Source organism: Phyllobates terribilis, unplaced genomic scaffold (genome assembly GCF_046119375.1).
Source record: "Phyllobates terribilis strain yellow unplaced genomic scaffold, ASM4611937v1 Scaffold_4__5_contigs__length_816908805, whole genome shotgun sequence".
Classification (NCBI taxonomy): domain Eukaryota; kingdom Metazoa; phylum Chordata; class Amphibia; order Anura; family Dendrobatidae; genus Phyllobates; species Phyllobates terribilis.
In genome coordinates, this window is record NW_027362764.1 from 690,163,447 (window position 1) to 690,178,608 (window position 15,162).

A 15,162-nucleotide genomic window follows, 5' to 3' on the forward strand; every position below is an offset into this window, starting at 1 on the left:
ACACGAAGGCAGAAGGAACCCCATATGCCCAGGAGATACAGGGTGAAGGGTTGGCAGAGCAGGGTACCGGAACCCGAATTGGTGGAGGCGACTAATCCTCAGCCAAAACCGGAGGTTGTGACCACATCTTGGTGCGACCCCTCACTACATCCACCAGAAAGGCATACCGTATAGGGTCAGGGAAACCGGAGAGAGGTTTCGCCAACAGAAGGCCCGAGGAAGCTGGACAAAGGTGGGTCCCTGGTGGGGACGGCCAGTAGAAAGGAAGAGAGGGGAGCTCTGAACCACACTCTGGAATTGCCTGGGAGTTGACCGAGTCCCTTGCCTGGTGAACGCAGCACGGCTCAGGCGGTCCCTCATGTGCACAAGTGACCAGAATAACAACCGTGAGTAAAGCTGTGAAAACTGCAACTGCACGTCTCTGTGATTCCTCGCCGCACCGGCACCATTGGGACTGGGACGCTCGCGCCATCACTCCCATCATCTCTCACATTAGCTGCCCTGAGGCAATACTCCTCCCGTGGGGAGTTATCCCATACTCGGCTGCGCAACCAACATCAGCCTCAGCGGTCGGCAGCGCAGCGGCGGTCCCCACTGACCGCAATCCACGGGTGGCGTAGTCGGACATTTGCTATACATTAAGACTGCCACTGGTTTGACCACCCTGGGCACGGACCGGGTCACCGCCACATGGAGACTACAACCCCCAGCGATCCGGCTCCGGGTATTTCCCCCTGCACAGCAGGAGCAACACAGGCCCAGGGGGCGTGTCACATAAGTATGGGCACCTCACCAGAAAAGTGACATTAATATTGAGTAGATCCTCCTTTTGCAAAAATAACAGACTCTAGTCGCTTCCTGTAGCTTTTAATGAGTTCCTGGATCCTGGATGAAGGTATTTTTGACCATTCCTCTTTACAAAACAATTCCAGTTCAGTTAAGTTTGATGGTCACCGAGCATGGACAGCCCTCTTCAAATGATCCCACAGATGTTCAATGATATTCAGGTCTGATGACTGGGATGGCCATTCCAGAACATTGTAATTGTTCCTCTGCATGAATGCCTGAGTAGATTTGGAGCGGTGTTTTGGATCATTGTCTTGCTGAAAGATCCATCCCCTGCGTAACTTCAACTTTATCACTGATTCTTGAACATTATTGTCAAGAATCTCCTGATACTGAGTAGAATCCATGCGTGCCTCAACTTTAACAAGATTCCCGGTGCCGGCATTGGCCACACAGCCCCAAAGCATGATGGAACCTCCACCAAATTTTACTGTGGGTAGCAAGTATTTTTCTTGGAATGCTGTGTTTTTTTGCTGCCATGCATAACGCCTTTTTGTATGACCAAACAACTCAATCTTGGTTTCATCAGTCCACAGGACCTTCTTCCAAAAACAAATTGGCTTCTCCAAATGTGCTTTTGCATACCTCAGCCGACTCTGTTTGTGGCGTGCTTGCAGAAACGGCTTCTTTCACATCACTCTCCCATACAGCTTCTCCTTGTGCAAAGTGCGTTGTATAGTTGACCGATGCACAGTGACACCATCTGCAGCAAGTTGATGCTGCAGCTCTCTGGAGGTGGTCTGAGGATTGTCCTTGACTGATCATTTGACAGTTGTTTTGAGGAGCCCATGATGCCACTCTTCAGAGGAGATTCAAACAGGAGAACAACTTGCAAGTGGCCACTTTAAGTAGCTTTTCTCATGATTGCATACACCTGGCTATGAATTTCAAAGCTCAATGAGGTTACAAAGCCAAAAAAAGTACTTTAGTAAGTAAGTAAAAAGTAGGTAGGAGTATTTAAAACAAGAAAATGATAAGGGTGCCCATACTTATGCACCTGTCAAATTTTGTTTGAATGCAGATTGCACATTTTCTGTTACTGTTAGTACAATAAACCTCATTTCAAGACAGAAACATTACTGTGTCCAACAGTTATTACATATATCAAACTGAAATAGCTGTTGCAAAAACACCAATTTTTATAAAACATTAAGTTTAAGATTAATAGGGGTGCCCAAACTTTTTCATATAACAGTATGTACAGGCTCATACTGTATCTAGGGATCTACGTGCAGGCTCATACTGTATATAGGAGGCTATATGAGGGCTCATACTGTATATAGTGAGCTATGTGGGGGCTCATACTGTGTATAGGGAGCAATGTGCGGACTCATACTGTATATATGAGGGTATTTGGGAGCCTATACTGTATCTAGGGGTTACTGTATGTGGGGGCTCATACTGTATAAAGGAGGCTATGTCTGGGGTCATATTGTATGTAGGGGGCTGTGTGTGGACACGTACTGAAGGTAGGATGTTGTGTGTGGGTTCATACTGTATGTACTGGGCTATGTGGGGGCTCATATGTATGTAGGGGCTATGTGGGGGCATATTGCCTGGCCCTGTGAGCTGTTATCCTAATTGCAGTACATCTTACGGTCTCCTTTTCTCCTCCTAATTGAAGGAATTCCCTGATGAACCCCTGAATGACCAAAAGAGGAGGAAACACATCAGTTGAAGATGCCAATAAGCTAAGTACATGACTGTTCAGGCCATATAGGGTCTATATACTGTAGACATACTGTATATATATGTATGTATATGATATATCATTGTCCATGTCCATTGAAATGTGACTATGAGGTATATGGATGTTTTGTTGTGTTAATTGAACTGCCACTTGACCGGCCATTTATGAGCTGAAGGGTTATTCTTTGTTTAACAAGGACATCATATATGTTTCTTCTTGGACTTTGTTGATATATTTATATATACCCCTCAGCCCACTAGTATCTATATTGTATATATTTATATATATTCATTACACATTATCTGATCACCTGTGAGGAAGCCTGGCCGGCTAGAGTTAGAGTCAGTTAGACGCCATACTGTTTTATCTTAGGGTGCCGACCTCCGCTGTGAGGAAGGGAATTGTGAAGGGTGAAACTAGTCCCTGTCTCCCCTCATTTCTGCTCTTTTTTTAATTCATTGTGCATTTATGTCTTTATGTATTGGAGTTTTTAAACAAACTAAATAAAGCATTTTTTAAGGTTTTTTTTCTGTTATTGTTTACATGTGTAAGGGCTTTGGTTGCTGATTGAGGGGGCTATGTGGGGGCTCATACTGTATATAGGGAGATTTCAGCATACTTAAAGGGAACCTGTCACATCCTAGCTACTATGTACACTGCCCCCATAGCGTTGTTAGTGATGCAATGTGCATCACTAACAAGCTTTTTTCATTAAAATCGGTGGTAGTATAATGATTTTATAACCTTATATATACACTTTGTCCATCCTGCTCATATTCAGTCATAGGGGTGTGATTCTCACATTCAGTCATGGGCGGGTGCAGCACTCAGTCACTGCTGGTGCCGCCCATCTATTTGAATCCTGCTCCTGGCAAGCGCTGTTATTGTGGGGCGCATGCGCATTTCTACATGTCTGGCCGCCTGCGCAGTGAGTCTGTGTGATTACCAGCTTCACTGCACATGGGCTATTTTCTCCGCATGTGCGCTATGTTCCCGCCCGTGGACAGTGAGGCTGTGTAGTTCGCAGCTTCACTGCGCACGCGTGGGGAACATAGCGCACACGCGGGGAAAATAGCCCATGTGCAGTGAAGCTGGTAATCACACAGACTCACTGCGCAGGCGGCCGAACATATACAAATGCGCATGCGCCCCACAATAATAGTGCTTGCCAGAAGCAATATTCAAATATGTGGGCAGCGCCAGCAGTGACTGTATGCGGCACCCGCCCATGGCTGAATGTGAGAATCACACCCCTATGACTGAATACGAGCAGGTAAGACAAAGTATATACTGTATAAGGTAATAAAATCATTATACTACCATCGATGCACATTGCATCACTAAGAACGCTATGGGGCAGTGTAGATAGTAGACAGGACTTGACAGGTTCCCTTTAATTCTGCTCAATATTAAGTCATACAATTAATATGAAAAATAATTATAATTAATATGTTAATATTAATATTGATCAGAATTAATTTCAGCCTATTGGTTCGGCCTCCACAACAGTCACGGTCTCTGATGTGACCCCTTGGGAAAATGAATCTCCCACCCCTGCTCTATTATGTATAACGCAATTCTATGTATAGTGCTGTACATAAGGGAAACATTTTTATGTCATTTTCCATCTACAGATGTGCACCAGAGCACCTGTGTGTTGCGCACATGACCTATCACATGATCTATCAAAGGGAATCATGTGACATGTCAGGTGATACACCAGGTACCTAGGGGGGGGGCCAAGCCTTCTAACCTGCCCGGGGCCATTGCTACTCTTAATCCACCCCTGACTGGATGTACATGTTTATCCTGCACCTGACTACGGCTGATCAGCTCTGTAGTCACCATGTGGTCTATAGATTGACAGATGATAACATTCTTGTTTGGAAAAGAATAATTCCAAGCATACCTTTACCATTGTTAGGGTTATACAAGGAAGGATAACTTCACAAAGTCGACACATATATGGCAGACATATATACAGGTCTCTGCAAAACTTGTTGCTGGCCCCCTGTGAACCTCCTAGGAGCATCTCTGCATACAGTGTATTCCCTTATTATGTATAATGTGCAAATAACATACATACGGCCATGCACACAAGGAATATAGGGGAGTTGTGCGAATGTGTGCATCATCACATTGAGGGACTGCAGACTTTTCTATTCAGACTGGACAACCCCTTTAATATGTTTGCAGTCGTCCCTTCTTACATACAATGTCTTTGTAAGGAGATAGACAAGTGAGAAGACGCACACAGTTAATGCCTAACAGAGTGTCTGCAAACGAACACCATCAAAGATGATAGAGAAAGGGAAAGTAGAAAGAATTACATTAGCAGGAACTCAAGAGTGAAGTATATGTTCCCTCAGGGAAAAAATTGGAGGAGACACCAGGTCAGGGGACAGCTGTGGCGCAGTTAATAATTATAAAAGGCCCCGGAAAGCTGAGAAGGGGAGGAGTCGACACCTGGACCTGTAGCTGGACGGTCGAGTGAGCAGCAGAGTTGGCTTATAGCCACCATTACGAGAGACAGGACTCGAGTGAAGGAACCGAGAGACCAGACCCAAGTGAAAACCCGAGAGAGACCAGACCCCAGTGAAGAACTGACAGAGCAGACCCGAGTAAAGCAACCGAGAGAACAGACCCGAGTGAAGACCAAAGATAGACGAGACATAAGTGAAGACCAAAGACAGACCAAAGCCAAGTTAAAACCTGAGAAAGACCAATGCCAGGAGAGTTGAGACGAGTGGGCAGAGTCAGGGCATCTGTAGGGTTTATACTTCTAGTATACTCCAAAATCCTGTAAAATTCTGCTAGGGCTTATTTTTGGAGTAGGTCTTATTTTCAGGGAAACCAGTGCATACTATGATTATTTAAGACATTATACAAAACTTGGAGCGATGATTATATCACTTGCAATATCACTTTTTATAGAAGTATAATATTTAAGTATATCCCATGACATTTATCTTTTTATACAATGTATTATTATCAACTCTTTGTGTTATTAGGGTGTGTTCACACGCAGCAGTCATGCTGTGACTTTTAACCGCAGCAGTCCTGTGAGGCCATGGTCTTTTTATTGTTTCCCTGCTCAATCACTTACTCTTGCAGGAAAACAGCTGCTTCACCTGTAAATGGCCGATCATAACGGATCACAAACACCAGTTTCCCCGCAAGATTTAGGCTAGGGCTACAAAACGACATTGGCCGTGACACCTGTGACCCTACCAAGGATCGCTCAGTGTCACTGCTACATCACAGCAGTACAATACAACTGATCCTGAGGACACTGCAAAAAGCAAGTGGCACAAAATCAGACAATGTTGTATTTCTTGCAACTCGCTTGATGCTGCCGCAGTGCCCTTGGGGTCTCAATCAACCCCATTCAGTTGTATCACATTGGACAGAGGAGCCAGCAGCCAGTAGAAAAGCAGCAACTGAGAGGCCTGTCTCTGCCTATGGCCACACCACCCTGGATACACTTAATCTTGTCTGACCTTGTGCAGCTAAGCAGGGTTGGGCCTCTTTAGTACTTGGATAGGAGACCTCCTGGGAACCCCGAGTTCTGTAGACCATTTTTATGACATTTTGCCATCTTGCCCAGCTCGGCTAGCATGGAGTGGCGCCTTGCCGGACACCGACCTTACGTAAAGTGGAGGCTGGAAGACCCAAGTCCTCTGAGCTAAGGACACAACACCGCTGCCTCTACCAGGCCTCACACCGAGCTCCTTGCCACAGCTAGGAGTGCTTATTGACCCCGCAGCCCGCCGTATGCAAATGATGGCGTTAAAAGCATCTTGCGCTGTGAAGGGGCCAGGCTTTCAGCAGCTGCCCAGGGGATGGTTTTAGAGGGCGACCGCCTAACGAGGGCCAGCAGAAGTAACGTCTCCCTCTTCAAAGAAGCTTGTGTAACTAACCCAATCAGACAGCTGCCCAGGAGCTAACCTCAGTGCTAGGAAGGAGCGGGAGGGAAATGAGGGGGTGGTTCCTGCTAAGGCCCTGAAATAATAATAAGACAGGCAGGAGAGTCTGACGCATGGTGGCGGAAAAGCTGCAGGTGCAAATAGGGAATGTGGTCTCGTGCGAGCAACTTGTGCATGCTCGCTGTGTGTGAGAGTGCGCTTTCTAGGTATGGCGCGCTGCAGACAGTCAAAAGGGTTGCTCCCTTTCATTAAAGTTAATCCCCGGCTGCAGGCTATTAGAAAGCAACTAACCGCGCTCTACTCACCCTACCCAGGTCTATCGGTGAGTCTCGCCGCTGCTCCCGGCCTGTGGCATTGGCCGCGACGCTGACGTTCCGTCGACAGCGCGGCAGCCGATCAGTGAGCTCAGTGGCTCTGAGCGGGGCGTTCTGTCTACAAGACCATTTTAAGGAGCCAGCAAAAAAGTGAAAAGAAAGGAAAGCACAAAAGCACCTTGTCTTACTAAGCACTGGAAAGGGCAGCCGGCAACCGGACGTCAAAGTAGAAAAGCAGCAAGTGAGAAGCTCATCTCTGCCTACGACCACACCACCCTGAACATGCCCGATCTCGTCTGATCTTGGAAACCAAGCAGGGTCAGGCCTGGTTAGTACTTCGATGGGAGACCTCCTGGGAATACCAGGTGCTGTAGGCTTTTGCTTTTTCTTACTTCCACCAGCAGGGGTCACTCTCCTCTATGCCTTTTTTCCATTCCTTTTTTCACAAGCGCACACATGCTCCTTTCTTCGTTTCATTTGCTTTCTCTCTTGCGCTATTTAATCCTTGCAAAATACCAGCATCCTTCTCATCACCGTGGACCTCCAGCATTGTTGCTTATTTACTTTTAATACTAGGCTTCTTTTCACCAGGACCAGCGACTCCCGCATGACTGGAGGCAACCACCGCTGACCTGGAGGCAACCACCGGTAACGTGGAGGCCAGTTTACAGCACAACCCAAGCAAAACACCTTTGCAGGCCACACGACCCCCCTGAAGAGCAGCTCAAATTCACTCGCAACCATCTCACCCTCTTCCTTCATTCACTCCTGGGCGTTTCGCTCCACCCCAAGTTGCGGGTCCAGCTTGCTCTTTCTGTCACATCCCCGCGATGAACGGTTTAGCCTGCAGGAGACCCTGCGCCGAGCCATTTTTAGACACATCTGATGCGGCAGGTGTTTCATTGCTCAACAAACAACACCTATAGGGACGGCACAGCCTTAGCATCGTTCCTTCGGAGACCGCCCCAGAACGGCCAGAGTTCTCGTCCCCACGCGAGCCTGAGGAAGGCTGGCCGGGCGATGGACCAAGCAGCGTCTACTGGCCATACCACCTTGGATACGTCCGATCTCGGAAGCAAAGCAGAGATGGGTTCGGAAATACTTGGTTGGGACACCTCCTGAGAACACCAGGTATTGTAGACAATTTTGATTACATTTTGACATCTTGCCCAGCTCGGCTAGCATGGAGTGGCGCCTTGCTGGACACCGACCTTACGTAAAGTAGAGGCTGGAAGTCCCAAGCCTCCCAAGCCCCCCAAGACCTCTGAGATAAGGACGCAACCCCGCCGCCTCTACCAGGCCTCACACCGAACTCCTTGCCATGGCTAGGAGTGCTTATTGACCCCGCAGCCCGCCGTATGCAAATGATGGCGTTAAAAGCATCTCGCGCTGTGAAGGGGCCAGGCTTTCAGCAGCTGCCCAGGGGATGGTTTTAGAGGGCGACCGCCTAACGAGGGCCAGCAGAAGTAACGTCTTCTTCTTCAAAGAAGCTTGTGTAACTAACCCAATCAGACAGCTGCCCAGGAGCTAAGCTCAGTGCTAGGAAGGAGCGGGAGGGAATTGAGGGGGTGGTTCCTGCTAAGGCTCTGAAATAATAATAAGACAGGCAGGAGAGTCTGACGCATGGTGGCGGAAAAGCTGCAGGTGCAAATAGGGAATGTGGTCTCGTGCGAGCAACTTGTGCATGCTCGCTGTGTGTGAGTGTGCGCTTCCTAGGTACGGCGCGCTGCAGACAGTCAAAAGGGTTGCTCCCTTTCATTAAAAGTTAATCCCCGGCTGCAGGCTATTAGAAAGCAACTAACCGCGCTCTACTCACCCTACCCAGGTCTACCGGTGAGTCTCGCCGCTGCTCCCGGCCTGTGGCATTGGCCGCGACGCTGACGTTCCGTCGACAGAGCGGCAGCCGATCAGTGAGCTCAGCGGCTCTGAGCGGGGCGCTCTGTCTACAAGACCTTTTTAAGGAGCCAGCAAAAAAGTGAAGAGAAAGGAAAGCACAAAAGCACCTTGTCTTACTAAGCACTGGAAAGGGCAGCCGACAACCGGACGTCAAAGTAGAAAAGCAACAAGTGAGAGACTTGTTTTTGCCTACGGCCACACCACCCTGAACACGCCTGATCTTGTCTGATCTTGGAAGTTAAGCAGGGTTGGGCCTGGTTAGTACTTGGATGGGAGACCACCTGGGAATACCAGGTGCTGTAGGCTTTTGCTTTTTCTTACTTCCACAAGCAGGGGTCACTCTCCTCTATGCCTTTTTTCCATTCCTTTTTTCACAAGCGCACACATGCTCCTTTCTTCTTTTCATTTGCTTTGTCTCTTGCGCTATTTAATCCTTGCAAAATACCAGCATCCTTCTCATCACCGTGGGCCTCCAGCATTGTTGCTTATTTACTTTTAATACTAGGCTTCTTTTCACCAGGACCAGCGACTCCCGCATGACTGGAGGCAACCACCGCTGACCTGGAGGCAACCACCGGTAACCTGGAGGCCAGTTTACAGCACAACCCAAGCAAAACACCTTTGCAGGCCACACGACCCCCCCCGAAGAGCAGCTCAAATTCACTCGCAACGATCTCACCCTCTTCCTTCATTCACTCCTGGGCGTTTCGCTCCACCCCAAGTTGCGGGTCCAGCTTGCTCTCTCTGTCACATCCCTGCGATGAACGGTTTAGCCTGCAGGAGACCCTGCGCCGAGCCATTTTTAAACACATCTGATGCGGCAGGTGTTTCATTGCTCAACAAACAACACCTATAGGGACGGCACAGCCTATGCATCTGTGGCACCCCAGGGGTCTGGTTTCCACAGTAATAGCAGTATTACGTCTGTGAGCAGGTGGGAGGTCTCCTGGGCAGGAATCCTAAGCATGCCACACCTCCTGCCCAGTCCTGGGAGGGGAAGAACTTCCCCTACATAAACTGGGGCTGAGGCAGGGTTAGGGAGAGGAGTTCCAGACAGAGACGGAGTCTGGTCTGGACACGCAGAAACAAGGACAGATAGACATCAGGAGCTCTGTAGGAGCCAAGGAGAAGCGCCAGGGGCTGGAGCTGTGCAGAGCTCGCCCTGGGAGAAGGTACTAAAACCGGACACAGGAGTCCGAGGCTGTGGGGACTAAGATATACCCAGCAGCAGAATCCATCCGGCAGGGGATTCCAGGTCCTCTGGCCATAAAAGCCCGGAGGCTCAGTCACAACGAAGGGACCAGCACCGCCATCCCGGAGCGGAGGCTAACAGGAGGCCCCAGGTCACCAGCCATATGGGTGAGCACCACACGGTATACCCAGGGACGTGGGCTACTTGTAACCGCTGAAAGCAGGGTAGCCAGGAAGGGTACAGACTAACGGGAAGGCCTACAACTCCACCTGGCCAGGGGAACTCCGGCTTACTCACAGACTAACCAGGCCCCAACTACTAGCCAGTACTCCCGGGGGAATTTGCCTTGTACCATCAGTAAAGGCCCTGAACTGTACCCTCGCGTTTCCGTGCTTCCTTGTCGCACCGTTAGTGCTGGGACATCCACACCATCACTCCCAACATCATCCACATCCGCTGCCCTGAGGCCATACCTCTCCCGTTGGGGGTTATATCAACATTGCTGCACACCTATACCACCGGCCTCAGCGGTCTGCCCTGCAGCGGCGGTTTCATAACCGCATTCAACGGGTGGCGTAGTCGGACACTAATACCATCATACCAATAACCGCCACTTAGTTTGACCACCCTGGGCGCGGACCGGGTCACCGCCACACGAAGACTACTACCCCCATCGGATCCGGCTCCGGGTATCCCCCGCACGCACGCGCGCCGCACTACAGCACTGGCCCAGGGGGGTGAGTCAACTTTGGCGTAGTCGGCAGGATTACGTGCCCGCAACCACCGGGTACTGCGTGCCTGAAAAAAGAGACTTTTATACTTACCTGTGGTGAAGTTTCCCGCCGTCCGGAGTCGTTTCCCGCCATCTGGAGCCGATTCCCGCCATCCGACGCCATCTTCTGCCTCCTTCCCGCCATCCGTGGAGTTTTCCCGCCATTGGACGCCATCTTGAGGGCGCCGCGCGGGAAGAAGAGGGGCGTGGACTCCGAAAGCCCGCGAGAACTGAAGCCCCGCCTCACGTCCGGACGTTGCGTAAGGTCCTGGAAGGAACCCAGCGGACGCCGACGTCACAGGAGCGCGACGGAAGGTCCTCAACCCTGACGATCGACTGCGGAGCCGCGGCCTACGGAAGAGGATCATCGCAAGGTAGGCCACGGTCCACTAGGGGGGAGGAGGATGTCGGATACGGAGGAGAGCTTCACCGCCACAGCCGCCGCCAGCGCCACCGCTGCTGCGGTCATGCCTTTCACCATGCCCTATATCCCGGGGGCAGCCTGGCTACCCCAGTACTCAGGGGAGTCACATACCCTAAATGACTTCAGAGAAAGGCTGGATAGCCTCTTCCAGGTGTATCCCCTCACGGAGGCACAAAAAGTGAGCATCCTGGTGGCCCAATTAATCGGGGCAGCCCAAAGGGAGGTAAAGTCCTGGCCACCTGGGAGGAAGAGGACTGTCAGAGACATACTAACCCGGCTGAAAGACACATTTGACACCCGCACCTCAGCCGAAATAAAACTAAGATTTTATGGGTGCAAACAACGGGCACATGAGAGTATAAGAGGCTATGCTCTAAACCTACAAGAGGCCCTGAGAGCCATTAAGCAGGCAGACCCTGACAGCGTGGGAAATGAAGATAAGCTGTTGACTGAACAATTCATTGAGGGTCTACTGTGCAATGCCCACCGAACCCAGTTGCGGGCAATGGCCTTACAGGACCCTGACCTGGACTTTGCACAGTTCAAGGACAGAGCCATCCGGGTGCTCCGAGAACCGGCACCAGGTGGCGCTGTGACCCACAGGCGCCCTGCTATCACTTATCACCAGGAGACGGCGCCCTTGTCTGCAGGGCCTGTGGGAGCTGATGCGCAGGCTTTAAACAGTGACCCGGCTACAGACCTGCACCATCAGGTCCAAGAGCTAACTAAAAGCGTTGCCGCGCTAACCCGAACTGTGCAGTCTTTACAGGTTTCTACTGCAGGGAAGATCGAGCTGGCATCCGGACCGGAGGACATCCCGTGGCGCCGACCAAGGAGGACCCCACCGGCCAGAGGAAGACCCAGCGATCGATACAACGAGGACGGACGACCTATTTGCCGCCGCTGCAATCAACCCGGACATGTGGCAAGGTACTGTCATTTAAACGGGCACAACCTGGGGTAGAGGGCCAACCCCCAGGCATAAGACCATCAGGCCCATCAAACTGGCGTAATAAATACGTAGGGGGACGTCCAATCTTGCCTGTGGTACTGGATGGCATTCCTATGAGTGCCCTACTAGACACTGGGTCACAGGTCACCACCATCCCGTACGTGCTCTTCAAGCAGTACTGGAATGATTCGGACATAACCCGCTACCCAGACGACGACCTGAGTATCATCGCCAGCAATGGTCAGCCCGTGCCGCAGGTGGGATTCAAGGAGGTGACCATTAAAATCGGTAAAGTCGAACTGGCGGCACAAGGACTGATTATAGTGGACATAGACCGTCATGAGAGTCACCCTAGAATCACCCTGGGAACCAATGTAATTGAAAATTGTCTTGCAGAGGTGATTCTCATTTTACAGCAGGTTGCCAAGAACGCCAGTTCCGGCCAGCAGCGTGTGCTCCAAAAAGAGATCCGGGCACTGATGAAGCGGCAACAGGTGGAACTATCTGGTGGTGAGATAGGTAGCGTGAGAATGTGTGACCCGTTCCCTATTGCCATGCCCCCAAAAAGTGAGATGATGATTTGGTGCCGGGCAGCTATTGGTCTAAGAGGTAGAGACTACCAAGCAATGGTAGAACCCGTCTACTCAGACAGTAGGTCCACCATTTTGACAGCACGGGGGGTTGTCGATGTACGCCATGGGAGGGTGCCCGTTCGCATCATAAATATCGGTGAGAGAGAAGTACACCTGCCCCGGTATGCCACGCTAGCTAAATTGTTCACCATAAACCAGAATTCTGTACAGGCCGTGGAACCCTTGCCTCCATCTCAACCAGAGGAAGGTAACGGCTCTAAGAAACCAGTGGGGGACTGGTGTCAGCAACTACATCTGGGTACCGAATCCACTCCCTCACACCAGAAACAAGGAGTCTATCGGGTGGTTCAAGAGTACGAGAGAGTGTTTAGTAAACACCCGTTAGACTTCGGGCGAGTAAAGGGGGTAGAACACCACATCCCCACGGGAGACCATCCTCCCATAAAGGAGAGATACCGACCCGTACCCCCTGCACACTACCAACACGCCAAGGGGATGCTTAGAGACATGAAGGAGGCTGGGGTAATCAGGGACAGCTGTAGCCCCTGGGCAGCTCCACTAGTCTTAGTGAAAAAGAAGGACAACACTATGAGAATGTGTGTAGACTACAGGAAGGTCAACCGTATCACACACAAAGATGCGTACCCGTTACCAAGGATAGAAGAGTCCTTAGCTGCATTAAAATCTGCTAACTTCTTCTCTACTTTGGATCTCACTAGCGGGTACTGGCAGGTTCCTGTAGCAGAGGCAGACCGGGAGAAGACCGCATTCACCACCCCGATGGGTCTCAGCGAATTTAACTACATGCCGTTCGGGCTCTGCAACGCACCAGGAACCTTCCAACGGTTGATGGAATGCTGTCTGGGACACCGGAACTTCGAGACGGTCCTGTTATACCTGGACGATGTCATCGTCTATTCCAAGACCTACGAGGACCACCTGAAACACCTGGCAGAAGTGTTCGAAGCTCTGGCAAACTACGGCCTAAAGGTGAAACCCTCCAAGTGTCACCTCCTGAAACCAAAGGTGCAATACCTGGGACACGTGGTGAGTGCTGACGGAGTGGCTCCTGACCCTGATAAGATCACCGTGATTAAGGACTGGCCAAGACCCTCCAGCATAAAAGAAGTGCGGCAGTTCCTCGGGTTGGTAGGCTACTACCGAAGATTCATTCCCGGTTTCACCAAAATGGCAGCCCCTATGCAGGACCTCCTGATAGGTCAATCTCGAAAAGCCAAAAACCAGAAGCCGCCCTTCAGGTGGGAAAAGCTGGAAGAGGAGTCCTTTAGCCAGCTGAAGATGGCCCTCACGGGGGAAGAAATCCTGGCATATCCAGACTACAGCCAGCCCTTTATCCTCCACACGGACGCAAGTAACATCGGGCTAGGAGCCGTGCTGTCCCAGATCCAGCAAGGAAAAGAACGGGTAATCGCTTAAGCTAGCCGAAAGCTACGACCCACCGAGAGGAACCCTGAGAATTATAGCTCATTCAAGCTGGAGTTCCTGGCAGTAGTGTGGGCAGTGACCGAACGTTTCAAGCATTACCTTGCCTCCTCCAAATTCATCGTGTACACGGATAACAACCCGTTGACACACCTGGACACTGCAAGGCTCGGTGCTCTGGAACAGAGATGGATGGCTCGCCTGTCCAACTTTGAATTCACCATCAAATACCGGGCAGGACGCTCAAATGCCAACGCGGATGCCCTGTCTAGAATGCCGAACTTACCGGACGTAGGGGAAGATCCAGACGATCTGGAAGAAGTTGAGCTCCCTGCGTTCCACCGTCATGGGATTACCCTGTATTCCCACCGTGTGAAGGACAGGCGCTCCGCGACGTTCAATCCCTTGCCCCACTACAACTGGGCGGAGACGCAAGACAGTGATCCTGCAGTCCGTCTGGTGAAGGAAATGCTGACCCAAGCCGATGCCAGTCTGGACCCAGACGCCCCAGAGGAGACTAAGCAACTGTGGAAGGAGAAAAGTAGGCTGTTCCTCTACAGGGAGAAGTTGTGCCAGAGAATGGTTAACTCTCGAACACATGAGTTGACCTGGCAGGTAGTGGTCCCCAGACGAGACGCGGCTATGATTCTGGAGGCGTACCACAACGGAGCAGGACACTTCGGATGGAAGAAGCTGGAGTTCTTATTGCGTGAGCGGTTCTACTGGGTAGGCATGAGAGGAGCCATCGAGAGGTGGTGCAGAGACTGTGGACCGTGCCACCTAAGAAGGAAGGACCGTGCCAGCCAGAAGACTCCCTTGCAGCCCATCATCACCCGACAGCCACTGGAACTGGTAGCCCTGGACCATGTGAAACTGGCTCCAAGCAGATCTGGGTATGTCTACGCCCTCACAATCGTAGATCATTACTCCCGGTTCCTGGTGGTGGTCCCGGTCAAGGACTTAACGGCTCAAACAGCAGCTAGAGCATTCCAGCAGCACTTCTGCCGTCCACACGGGTACCCGGACCAAGTGCTGACAGACCAAGGGCCAGCCTTCGAAGCGGAAGTCTTCCAGGAGTTCTGCAACCTGTATGGCTGCACGAAGATAAGAACAA

At 50.9% G+C, this 15,162-nt stretch overlaps 2 non-coding genes across 2 annotated transcripts; both read left to right on the forward strand.

Annotated features, from left to right (window-relative positions):
• Positions 1-7,034: 7,034 nt before the first annotated feature.
• LOC141267125 (5S ribosomal RNA) lies at positions 7,035-7,153 on the forward strand. Its single transcript, XR_012321139.1, has one exon. It is a non-coding gene; the product is annotated as a 5S ribosomal RNA (ribosomal RNA).
• Positions 7,154-8,859: 1,706 nt separating this feature from the next.
• On the forward strand, positions 8,860-8,978 carry LOC141270419 (5S ribosomal RNA). The gene has a single exon (XR_012321655.1). It is a non-coding gene; the product is annotated as a 5S ribosomal RNA (ribosomal RNA).
• Positions 8,979-15,162: the final 6,184 nt, after the last annotated feature.